We start from the raw sequence: 10320 nt of genomic DNA on the forward strand, positions 1-10320 counted from the left end.
CCGCGGGACCTCCACTTACCCGACGGAGTGGGGACTCGGCGCCTTCTTGCAGGTAGGAGGCGTACGAGGTTCAGACGTCAAGCCGCCGTCGCGTCGGGCTCGGGGAGTCCACCGACTCCCCCCGACGCGGTCACGACGGCGACAGCGACCCTGCCGGGGACAGCCTCGGACGGGGAGTTTGACTGGGGCGGTACATCTTCTAAAGCGCAGCGAAGGTGTCCCAAGGCGGGCTCAGCGAGGACGGAAACCTCGCGTAGAGCAAAAGGGCAAATGCCTGCTCGACCAGGATTTTCAGTACGAATACTGGCCGTGAAAGCGTGGCCTATCGATCCTTTCGACGTTGGGAGTTTCAAGCGAGAGGTGTCAGAAAAGTTACCACAGGGATAACTGGCTTGTGGCGGCCAAGCGTTCATAGCGACGTCGCTGATTGATCCTTCGATGTCGGCTCTTCCTATCATTGCGAAGCAGAATTCGCCAAGTGTCGGATTGTTCACCCGCCAACAGGGAACGTGAGCTGGGTTTAGACCGTCGTGAGACAGGTTAGTTTTATCCTACTGATGAAGCGCCCTTGCCACGGTAATCTTGCTCAGTACGAGAGGAACGGTGAGTTCGGACCTCTGGTTCGCGCGTCCGGTCGTCAGGCCGATGGCGCCAGGCTACGTCCGTGGGAGTACGACTGAACGCCTCTAAGTCGGAACCCCGCCCGGTGAGCAAGGGTGAGCTTAGCTAGGGCCCTGAGCGTGCAGGCAACATTAAGCCGGCAACCCTCGGGTTCGTCGGCTAGTGCCGTGACCGGCCCGCTCGTCACGCGCGCTAGATCTGTGGTGCGCGTGGCTGGGTCGGTATCATCCACGTCCGTTAGGGGCAAGAAATCGCGTGCGGACCACATGTATTCCGTCGGGGTGTTGTAAGCGTTAGAGCTGTCCTGGTACGGCGATCCGTTGAGACTAAGCCCCGGACGCTGAGATTTTCCCTCCAGCAGGGTTTGTCTCGGCCACCTTTCCACCGGCACGGCACGGCCCGGCCCGATCGGCCAGCCTTCGAGTCCTTGCTCTGCTCGGCTCGGCATGCTGGCGGTGCGGCGCGCGGCGGCGGCGGGTGCGAGAGTGTCATAACACGTATAAATACATTTACTTTACTTTACTTTACTTCTTCTTCAAAGTTCTATCTCCTAGAACTTGGAGAATTTTTTTTCTCTCCACCTGTCCAGAGGCACTAATCCGTCCAGAGGCACTAATCCGTCCAGAGGCACTAGTCCGTCCAGAGGCACTAATCCGTCCAGAGGCACTAATCCGTCCAGAGGCACTTTTAGTTTTCCTTCTTTGCTGTCTGCGAAGTAGAATTCGCCAACTGCATTTTTTTTTTTTTGTTTTTTTTTTTTCAATTTTGTTTTTTCCTTCCTGTCAGTCCCTTATAGGCTTCTGCGAAGCGGAATTCGCCAACTGCATTTTATTTAGTCCCTTAATAGACTTCTGAGAAGCGGGATTCGCCATTGTCCCTTAATAGGCTTCTGAGAAAGCGGAATTCGCCAACTGCATTTCATTTAGTCCCTTAATAGGCTTCTGCGAAGCGGGAATTCGCCAACTGCATTTCATTAGTCTGTGTCCCGCTCGCCTAAGTGTGTGGCTGACGCGTTGGAAGCTTTGACCGATTCGTCGCCTGTATCTAAAGGTTTGGCATTTTCCCTTTCGAACGAAACTCGTAATTTTTCTCTTCCTCGGCCGTTTGTGTGTGGCGTAAGCGTTTAAGGCTTGAGCGTTTACGCTGGCGTTGCTGCTCGCGATAGTTCTTCTGATTCTTACCCGATTCCGTATCAAAACGAACCTGCCGATAGTTTTCTCCGTCCTGCGTTCCCGCTTGAGCTTGTTGCGTTGGCTTAGCCGTTTAGCCTTGTGGACGATACCTCTGATTTCTCCGTAAGTTGTTACTCCCGTCGTAATGTTCACGTCCTGCCGTGAGTAGTTTCTTTCTGTGTACGTTGAACGCTGAGCGTTGCTGGTGCTAGACCGTAAAAGGTTTACTGCTCTTCCGATAGTGTAAAAGAATACTGCCTGATTTTTCCCGTCGTGTACGCTTGCCGCAGTTTGTTTGTTCGCTTGTAGCGCTTTGCACGTGTGTCGGCTAGTTAGTACTGATAGAAGGTTCTCCTGCCCGTATCGATAAAAGATCTCCGGTGTTTTCCCTCCGTCTGCCCCTTGCCGTGAGTTGTGTTCTTCCGTTGTCCTTTGGCCGTTCTGGCTCGGCCATGTTTGGCTGAGAACGTTTTATGCATTTTCCTGCTGTTAACGAACTGCTGAGTAGCCGTCCTTGTTCCTCCTAATGTGTTAACGAACCTGGCCGTGCACTAAGTGTTGCTGTTGCGTAGACGCGTTGTAAACGCTTTGAGCACGATGCCTGCGGCGCTGTGATACTCGATAGAAGGTTCTTTACTCCTTTCCCTATCAGATGTAAACGAATACCTGCCGTGAGTGTTTTCCCGCCTGTCGTGTCCGCTTGCCCTAAGTGTGCGTTGGCGTAACCGTTGAAAGCGCTTACATGCGCTGCGCATAGTGAGTACTCGATAGAAAGGTTCTTACTCGCATTCTCTCCCCGTAACCAGATGTAAAACGAATACTGGCCGTGAGTATGTTTTCTCCGTCTGTCGTGTCCCCTCTGCACGTAATGTTGCTGTTGGCTGTAGACGCGTTGTAAAGCGCTTGAGCACGATTGCCTGGCTCGGCGCATAGTTGAGTACTCATAGAAAGTTCTTTCTCGCATTCTCTCCCGTAATCAGATGTAAACGAATACCTGCCGTGAGTAGTGTTTTCTCCGTCCTGTCGTGTCCCGCTCTGCACGTAAGTGTTGCTTGCTGTGACGCGTTGTAAAGCGCTTTGAGCCGATTGCTGGCTGGCCTGTTGAGTACTCGATAGAAAGGTTCTTTACTGCATTCTCCCCGTAATCAATGTAAAACGAATACTGCGTGATAGTGTTTTTCCGTCTGTCGTGTCCCGCTCTGCAGTAAGTGTTGCTGTTGGCTGTAGACGCGTTGTAAGCGCTTGAGCACGATTGCTGCTCGCGCTGTTGAGTACTCATAGAAAGTTCTTTACTCGCATTCTTCCCCGTAATCAGATTAAAACGAATACCGCGTAGTAGGTTTTTCCGTCCTGTCGTGTCCTCTGCACGTAAGTGTTGCTGTGCTTAGACGCGTGTAAAGCGCTTTGAGCAGTGCTGCTCGGCATAGTGAGTACTCGTAAAGTCTTATCGATTTCTCCGTATAATTAACGATACTCGTGATATTTCTCGTCCTGTGTGTCGCACTAATTTGCTTGCGTACGTGTAAGCGCTTTGCACGTTCTGCTGGCGCTAGTTGTACTCGATGAAGGTCTTACTCATTTCTCCGTAATCGATGTAAACGAAACCGCCGTAGTAGTTTTCTCCGTCCTGTCGTGTCCGCTCTGCACGTAAGTTTGCTGTTGGCTGTAGACGCGTTGTAAAGCGCTTGAGCACGATTGCTGGCTCGGCGCATAGTTGAGTACTCGAAAAGTTCTTTACTCGCATTCTCTCCCGTAATCAGATGTAAAACGAATACCTGGCCGTGAGTAGTGTTTTCTCCGTCTGTCGTGTCCCGCTCTGCACGCTAAGTGTTGCTGTTGGCTGTAGACGCGTTGTAAGCGCTTTGAGCACGATGCTGGCTCGGCCTAGTTGATATCGATAGAAAGTTCTTTCTCGCTTCTCCCGTAATCAGATGTAAACGATACTGCGTGAGTAGTGTTTTCTCCGTCCTGTCGTTCCGCTCTGCACTAATGTTGCTGTGCTGTAGACGCGTTGTAAGCGCTTTGAGCACGATTGCCTGCTCGCGCATAGTTGAGTACTCGATAGAAGGTTTACTCGCATTCTCTCCTAATCAGATGTAACAATACCTGGCCGTGATAGTGTTTTCTCGTCCTGTCGTGTCCCGCTTGCACGTAAGTGTTGCTTGCTGTGACGCGTTGTAAAGGCTTTGAGCACGATGCCTGCTCGCGATAGTAGTACTCGATAGAAGGTTCTTTACTCGCATTCTCCCGTATCAGATGTAAAACGATACCTGCCGTGTAGTTTTCTCCGTCCTGTCGTGTCCGCTCTGCCGTAAGTGTTCTGTTGCTGTAGGCGTTGTAAAGCGCTTGACACATGCCTGCTCGGCGCATAGTTGAGTACTCGTAGAAAGGTTCTTTACTCGCATTCTCTCCGTACAGATTAACGATACTGCCGTGAGTATGTTTTCTCGTCCGTGTGTCCCGCTCGCACGTAATGTTGCTTTGCTGTAGACGCGTTGTAAAGCGCTTGAGCACGATGCCTGCGATATGATCCGATAGAAGTTCTACTCGCATTCTCCCGTATCAAGTAACGACTGGCCGTGAGTTTTCCGTCCTGTCGTGTCCTCTATAAGTTGCTTCTGACCTTGTACGCTGACACTGCCTGCTGGCGTTATATCGATAAGGTTTACTATTCTTCCCCATCATGAACGAATCTCGAGTTGTTCTCCGCTGGGTCCCGCTCTGCACGAGTGTCGGCTACGCGTTTAACCTGGCCGTTGCCTGCCGGCATATACTCATAAATTCTTTACTCGATCTTCCCTAATTAAAACATACGGATATGTTTTCCGCCTGTCCTCTCACTAAGGTTGCGTTGCTGTGCCGTGAACGCTGACGATTCTGCTCGCCATAGTTGTATCGATAATTTACTCCATCTCTCCTAAAAAACAATACCGAGAGTTTTCCTCGTCTCCCCTCGCCTAAGTTTCTTAGACGCGTGTAGTTGGCACGAGTGGTGAGTAGTGTTTTCTCCGTCCTGTCGTGTCCCGCTCTGCACGCTAAGTGTTGCTGTTGGCTGTAGACCGTTGTAAAGCGCTTTGAGCACGATTGCCTGGCTCGGCGCATAGTTGAGTACTCGATAGAAAGGTTCTTTACTCGCATTCTCTCCCCGTAATCAGATGTAAAACGAATACCTGGCCGTGAGTAGTGTTTTCTCCGTCCTGTCGTGTCCCGCTCTGCACGCTAAGTGTTGCTGTTGGCTGTAGACGCGTTGTAAAGCGCTTTGAGCACGATTGCCTGGCTCGGCGCATAGTTGAGTACTCGATAGAAAGTTCTTTACTCGCATTCTCTCCCCGTAATCAGATGTAAAACGAATACCTGGCCGTGAGTAGTGTTTTCTCTCCGTCCTGTCGTGTCCCGCTCTGCACGTAAGTGTTGCTGTTGGCTGTAGACGCGTTGTAAAGCGCTTTGAGCACGATTGCCTGGCTCGGCGCATAGTTGAGTACTCGATAGAAAGGTTCTTTACTCGCATTCCTCTCCCCGTAATCAGATGTAAAACGAATACGGACGCTCCCCCGGGAAACCCTCCGAGGGGCCGAGGGGAAAAAACTTTGGTCGAGCGCATTTCCTCACACATTTTGAATGAAATAAACCCACCCCATATCGCACCTGGGGCCCCCCATTTCCGACCGGGTTTTTAACTTCGGGCCCTTCCCCTTAGGGGCCCCCTATCGCTTGCGGGGTTTTAAACGCTTCCCGCTACTTCGCTAGATCGGCTCGACACTCGGGCTCGACGATTGCCCACGGGGGGGCCAACCGGGCCGGGGGTTTAAATCCCGGTTTGGAGCTTATTTTATCATTTTACGCCCCCTTTTGAGCCGAAAGGCGCGCGGTGGCCTCTGGGACCCCACGTCACCAGCGCCTGGACGAGCGGTGTCGGAGAGTCCGAGTCGGTCCCAGGTTAGCTCCTCGGTAGAGGACCTAGAGTCGTGTGAGCGCGAGCGTGTCCGGGGGGTCGGAGCAGTCCGACCCAGCAGCGAGAAGGCCGAAGGGGTGAACGTTTTGGCGGTAGAGTCGAGAAGGGCCGTCGGCGAAGGATCGAGCGCTGGGAGTTCTCGCGTCTGGGCTCGGTCGTCGGCGCCCGTAGCCTCCTGTCCCAGCGGGTCCGTCCCGCCGGGTTGGAAATGGATACGCAAACCCGGTTATCCTGCCTGTAGTCTTATGCTTGTCTTTAGGGTTAAGCCCCTGCACGCCTTGCTCACCCCCACACAGAAGGGGGAAGCCGCGAATGCTCATATATCGGCGATAATACACGGGGTGGGCGATGTTTGTCCGGGCACCTGTAGGAATCCCAAGCTAATACGTGCACCGAGTCCCCTCCTAACGGGGTTACCTCCGCGGGAGAGGGCGCATTTAATAGGATCTTGACCGGCGCGGGTGGTTAACGCCGCCCGCCAGGCTGAGGCGAACTCTGGGGTAGTGACGACCGCGTTAGCGGCGTGCCCGTTTTTAGCTCGCCGTCCCATCAAATTTTTGACGGCCCGGGCAAGAGCCCCCCTGTTGGCTACGGTGACGGAGGAACAGGGTTCGATCCCGGAGAGGGAGCCTGCGAGAACGGCTACCACGCTTAAGGGGGGCAGCAGGCGCGCAACTTACCCACTCCCAGCCGGTGAGGTAGTGAAGATAAAATGTCGGGGCTGGGCTCGCATGCGAGCCTAGCGGTCGGATTGAGCGTAGACCAAACACGTGCCGTTGATGACCTATCGAGGGGAAGCCTGGTGCCAGCAGCCGCGGTAATTCCAGCTCCGATGGCGTATGTTGTAGTTGCTGCTTTAAAACGCTCGTAGTTGGATCTCTGAGGTGACGGCAGCGACAAACCGCGGGTGACGTTGCCCCGGGGATTATGCACCGTCGTGGTTTTGGGGGTGGAGCAAGCGGGGCCTTCCGGTGCCGCAACCGGACCTCGCGACGGATCTCGCCGGGCCATCGCTTGCCCGTCGCTGCCGGTTTAGTCTTTTCCCCTCTTAAGCCCGTGTCGGCTTTGGTAAGTGGCGTATCTGGGGGCCCACACTAAGGTACGGGCGGTGTTCTCCCTGAATCAATTGGAGTGCTCAAAGCAGTCGTGCTCGCACAGCTTTGCTCGGAACGATGTGATGACGCCACCGCCCCGCAATGTAACCACGGGACCGGTCTCCGTGGGGGCGGTGGGGGAGGTCTATAGAGACGGCCGGGGGGCGGCGTACTACCGCGGGAGGGGTGAATCCGACGATCGCGGTGGGACGAACAAGAGGGGAAGGCAAACCCGGGCCCAAAAGCGCCTTCGTTGAAACATGAACGAAAGTCGAGGAACGAACGCGATCAGTACCGCGGTAGTTCCGACAGTAAACCATGCCGACCGGGTTACGCGGGACGACCCCTGTGGGGGAAACCTCGCGAGGCCCCGGAGAAATCATAGTGCCTGGGCTCCGGGGGAGTACGGTCGCAAGGGCTGAAACTTAAAGGAATTGACGGAAGGGCACCACCAGGAGTGGAGCCTGCGGCTCAATTTGACTCAACACGGGGAAGCTTAAACCCGGTCCGGACACCGCGTGGGTTGACAGACTGAGGCTCTTTCATGATTCGGTGGGTGGTGGTGCATGGCCGTTGCTAGCCCGTGGAGCGATCCGTCGGTTCATTCCGATAACGGGCGAGACTCTGCCCGGCGGATAACAAAAACGGCGGTCAAGAGGGTCCGTCTCACGGGGTTGGGGCGGCGTTTCGGCTCTCGGGGCGGGCGTCGGTCTTCCCACTCAGGGAGAGGGCCCGGGGCCCCGACCGCCGTCGCGCAGCCGCGTCCTGCAGGATTGACCTCGAGCAGTGCGTACGAGAGGGGCCATAACAGGTCTGTGATGCCCTTAGACTCCTGGGCTGCACGTGTGCTACAGTGGTGGCGCCAGCCGGCGCGGTGTAGACCGTGAGCGTAGGAGTCTTCATGTCCGGGGTCGGTCTTCCTGCAGTTGGCCGTGAACTCGGAATGCCACGTAGTCACGGGTCAGCATCCCTGCCGACTACGTCCCTGCCCTTTGTACACACCGCCCCCTCGCTACCTTCGGTGGACGGGGCAGCCAGGGCCCCGGAGTGGCCGGCGAGGACGGAGCTTTCGGCGTCCCCGAAATCGCAGTCGTCGCGATGTCGCCCGAACTGCGGGTGCCCCCAAAAGGGTAAAGTCGAAAAAAGGTACCGTAGGTGAACCTTCGGTAGGATCACGTCCGATTTCGTTTTGCCCCCAGCCCGCCCGACGGGTGAGGGTTAAAAAAACACGTCCGGTGAGGCCGGGCTCTCCCTGGCCGGGAGCGTCCAGGCCGATAAACGGGCGGGGGGCGTTGCGCCGCGAGTAACCGCGCGCGCAACGCTTGCCCCCCCCACCCTTTTGTCGTCGTTTGGCCCTTAAGCGAGAGAAAATAAATACAACCTTGGCGGTTTATCACTCGGCTCGCGCGTCCCATGAAAAGTGCGGCCAGCCGATTGAGTCGTGTGAACCCGCAGCTGCCTCATTGAACATCGACGTCTTGAACGCAAATTGCGGCCGTGGGCGTAAGTCACCGGCCACGTCCGTATGAGGTCGCCCTACGACGTCGCCGCAACCGGTCTTCTCGGGGGGACTGAGCGGCGCGACGTGCCGTACCGGTCGGGTCTCGTCCCCACTGGCGGCCGTAGATCGAGGGCTCCCGTCTGACCACGGGAGACGTCCCTCCCCACCCGGCCTCTGGGTATGGGCGGGGGGCGACGAAAAAGACGCGCACCGAAGACGGGGAAGCACGCACGCGAAACGGCTGCTTCTTCCTCAATCCTCGGGGCCCGCTCGATGTACACGCGACGAGGGCTTCGTGGGGTATGCGGGGAAGTAAGTATAACGACGCGCGGCGAACCCGACGGAATGGGGCGATCTGCCGACCTCATATCGGACGAGGGTAAACCCGCCGAACTAAAGCATTTCAGTAAGCGGAGGAAAAGAAACCAACGGGACTCCCCAGAACGGCGAGTGAAGCGGGAAGAGCCCAGCGCTGAAACCCCCGGGGCCCCTGCCCGCGGGGAGCTGTAGCGTTCGGGTCGGTGTCGACGGGATCGGGAGCGCCGCGCGAGTCTTCTCGAGCGTGCTTGCCCAGAGCGGGTGCCAGGCCCTTGCCGGCGGCGCTCCCTTCCGCCGTCCTCGACCCCGGAGTCGGGTTGTTTGGGAATGCAGCCCAAAACGGGTGGTAAACTCCATCTAAAGCTAAATACCGGCACGAGACCGATAGCGAACAAGTACCGTGAGGGGAAAATTTTAAAAGAACTCTGAAGAGAGGGTGCAAAGCGCGTGAAACCGCCAAGGGGTAAACTGGCTGAGCCGAGCGACGTGTCCCGCCGTGGCGGCTGGTCGCCCGTGCCCCCCGCGGAGGCGCCCCGGAGACGGGGACGCCTTCCGAGTTCGGGGGTCGGGCGCGTGCCCCACCACGGCGGGTCTCCGCTGCCACCGGCACCGGGCCGTCTCGTCCGCGCGCCCTACGCGGGTCGTCGGCCTGCGGATCGTGGGCGCGAGTTGGCACGAGAGCGGTCGTATTCGGGTGCCGTGGTCGACCGCGGACAAACGGCGGCGGTTCGCCCCGGGGGGTTTCGGCCTCCCGGGCGGGCGGCTCCGGTCCGTCGAAAGGTGCGCAGCGTTATTCCGGTACCTGCCCGACCCGTCTTGAAACACGGACCAAGGAGTCCGACGCCTGTGCGAGCCGCAGGGTTTCCACTAAACCCCACGGCGAAGTGAAAGCGAGAGGCCCTCGCGGGCCGAGGGCGGGATCTCTCGGGCGACTCACCGAGTCCCCGGAGCGCACCGCCGGCCCGGCGGTCGCCGCGTTGACGGCCCTGTCGGAGCATGAGTGCAGGCGTCGGGACCCGATAGATGGTGATCTACGCCTGAGCAGAGCGAAGCCGGGGAAACTCTGGTGGAGGCTCGAAGCGACTCTGACGTGCAAATCGACCGCCCGACTTGGGCGTAGGGGCGAAAGACCAATCGAACCATCTAGTAGCTGGTTCCCTCCGAAGTTTCCCTCAGGATAGCCGGTGCCGACGGAACGATTTTCACTCGGTAAAGCGAATGGTTGGAGGCATCGGGGGCGAAACGCCCTCGTCCTACTCTCAACTTTCAACGGGTGAGGCGCCAGACCCGCCTCGCACGGGGCCTGGCCTAGAATCACGGGTGCGAGTGGGCCATTTTTGGTAAGCAGAACTGGCGCTGCGGGATGAACCGAACGCCCGGTTGTGGTGCCCAACGCAGGACGCTCACGGGAAAGCTAAAAGGTGTGGGTTTGGTACTGACAGCAGGGCGGTGGCCACGGAAGTCGGAATCCGCCAAGGAGTGTGTAACAACTCACCTGCCGAACCGACCCGCCCTGAAAATGGATGGCGCTGAGCGTCGGACCCACACCGGGCCGCCCGCCAGCGGGAGGGGTGCGACTCCCCTCCCCGGGCAGGCCGGGGCGAGTAGGAGGTGCGCCGCGGTGGCGTGAAAGTCCGGGAGCGATCCCGTTCGGAGCCGCCG

General features: G+C 57.3%; 4 pseudogenes; all 4 read left to right on the forward strand.

Moving 5' to 3' along the window:
- LOC144961339 (large subunit ribosomal RNA) lies at positions 1–972 on the forward strand (annotated as a pseudogene; the record flags this gene model as incomplete).
- Positions 973–5964: 4992 nt separating this feature from the next.
- On the forward strand, positions 5965–8017 carry LOC144961337 (small subunit ribosomal RNA; annotated as a pseudogene).
- Positions 8018–8216: 199 nt separating this feature from the next.
- LOC144961336 (5.8S ribosomal RNA) lies at positions 8217–8373 on the forward strand (annotated as a pseudogene).
- A 326-nt stretch (positions 8374–8699) lies between these two features.
- Positions 8700–10320, forward strand: LOC144961338 (large subunit ribosomal RNA; annotated as a pseudogene; the record flags this gene model as incomplete).

Source organism: Berghia stephanieae, unplaced genomic scaffold (genome assembly GCF_034508935.2).
Source record: "Berghia stephanieae isolate SIO BIC M18660-M18661 unplaced genomic scaffold, UCSD_Bste_1.3 scaffold2205, whole genome shotgun sequence".
Lineage (NCBI taxonomy): Eukaryota > Metazoa > Mollusca > Gastropoda > Nudibranchia > Aeolidiidae > Berghia > Berghia stephanieae.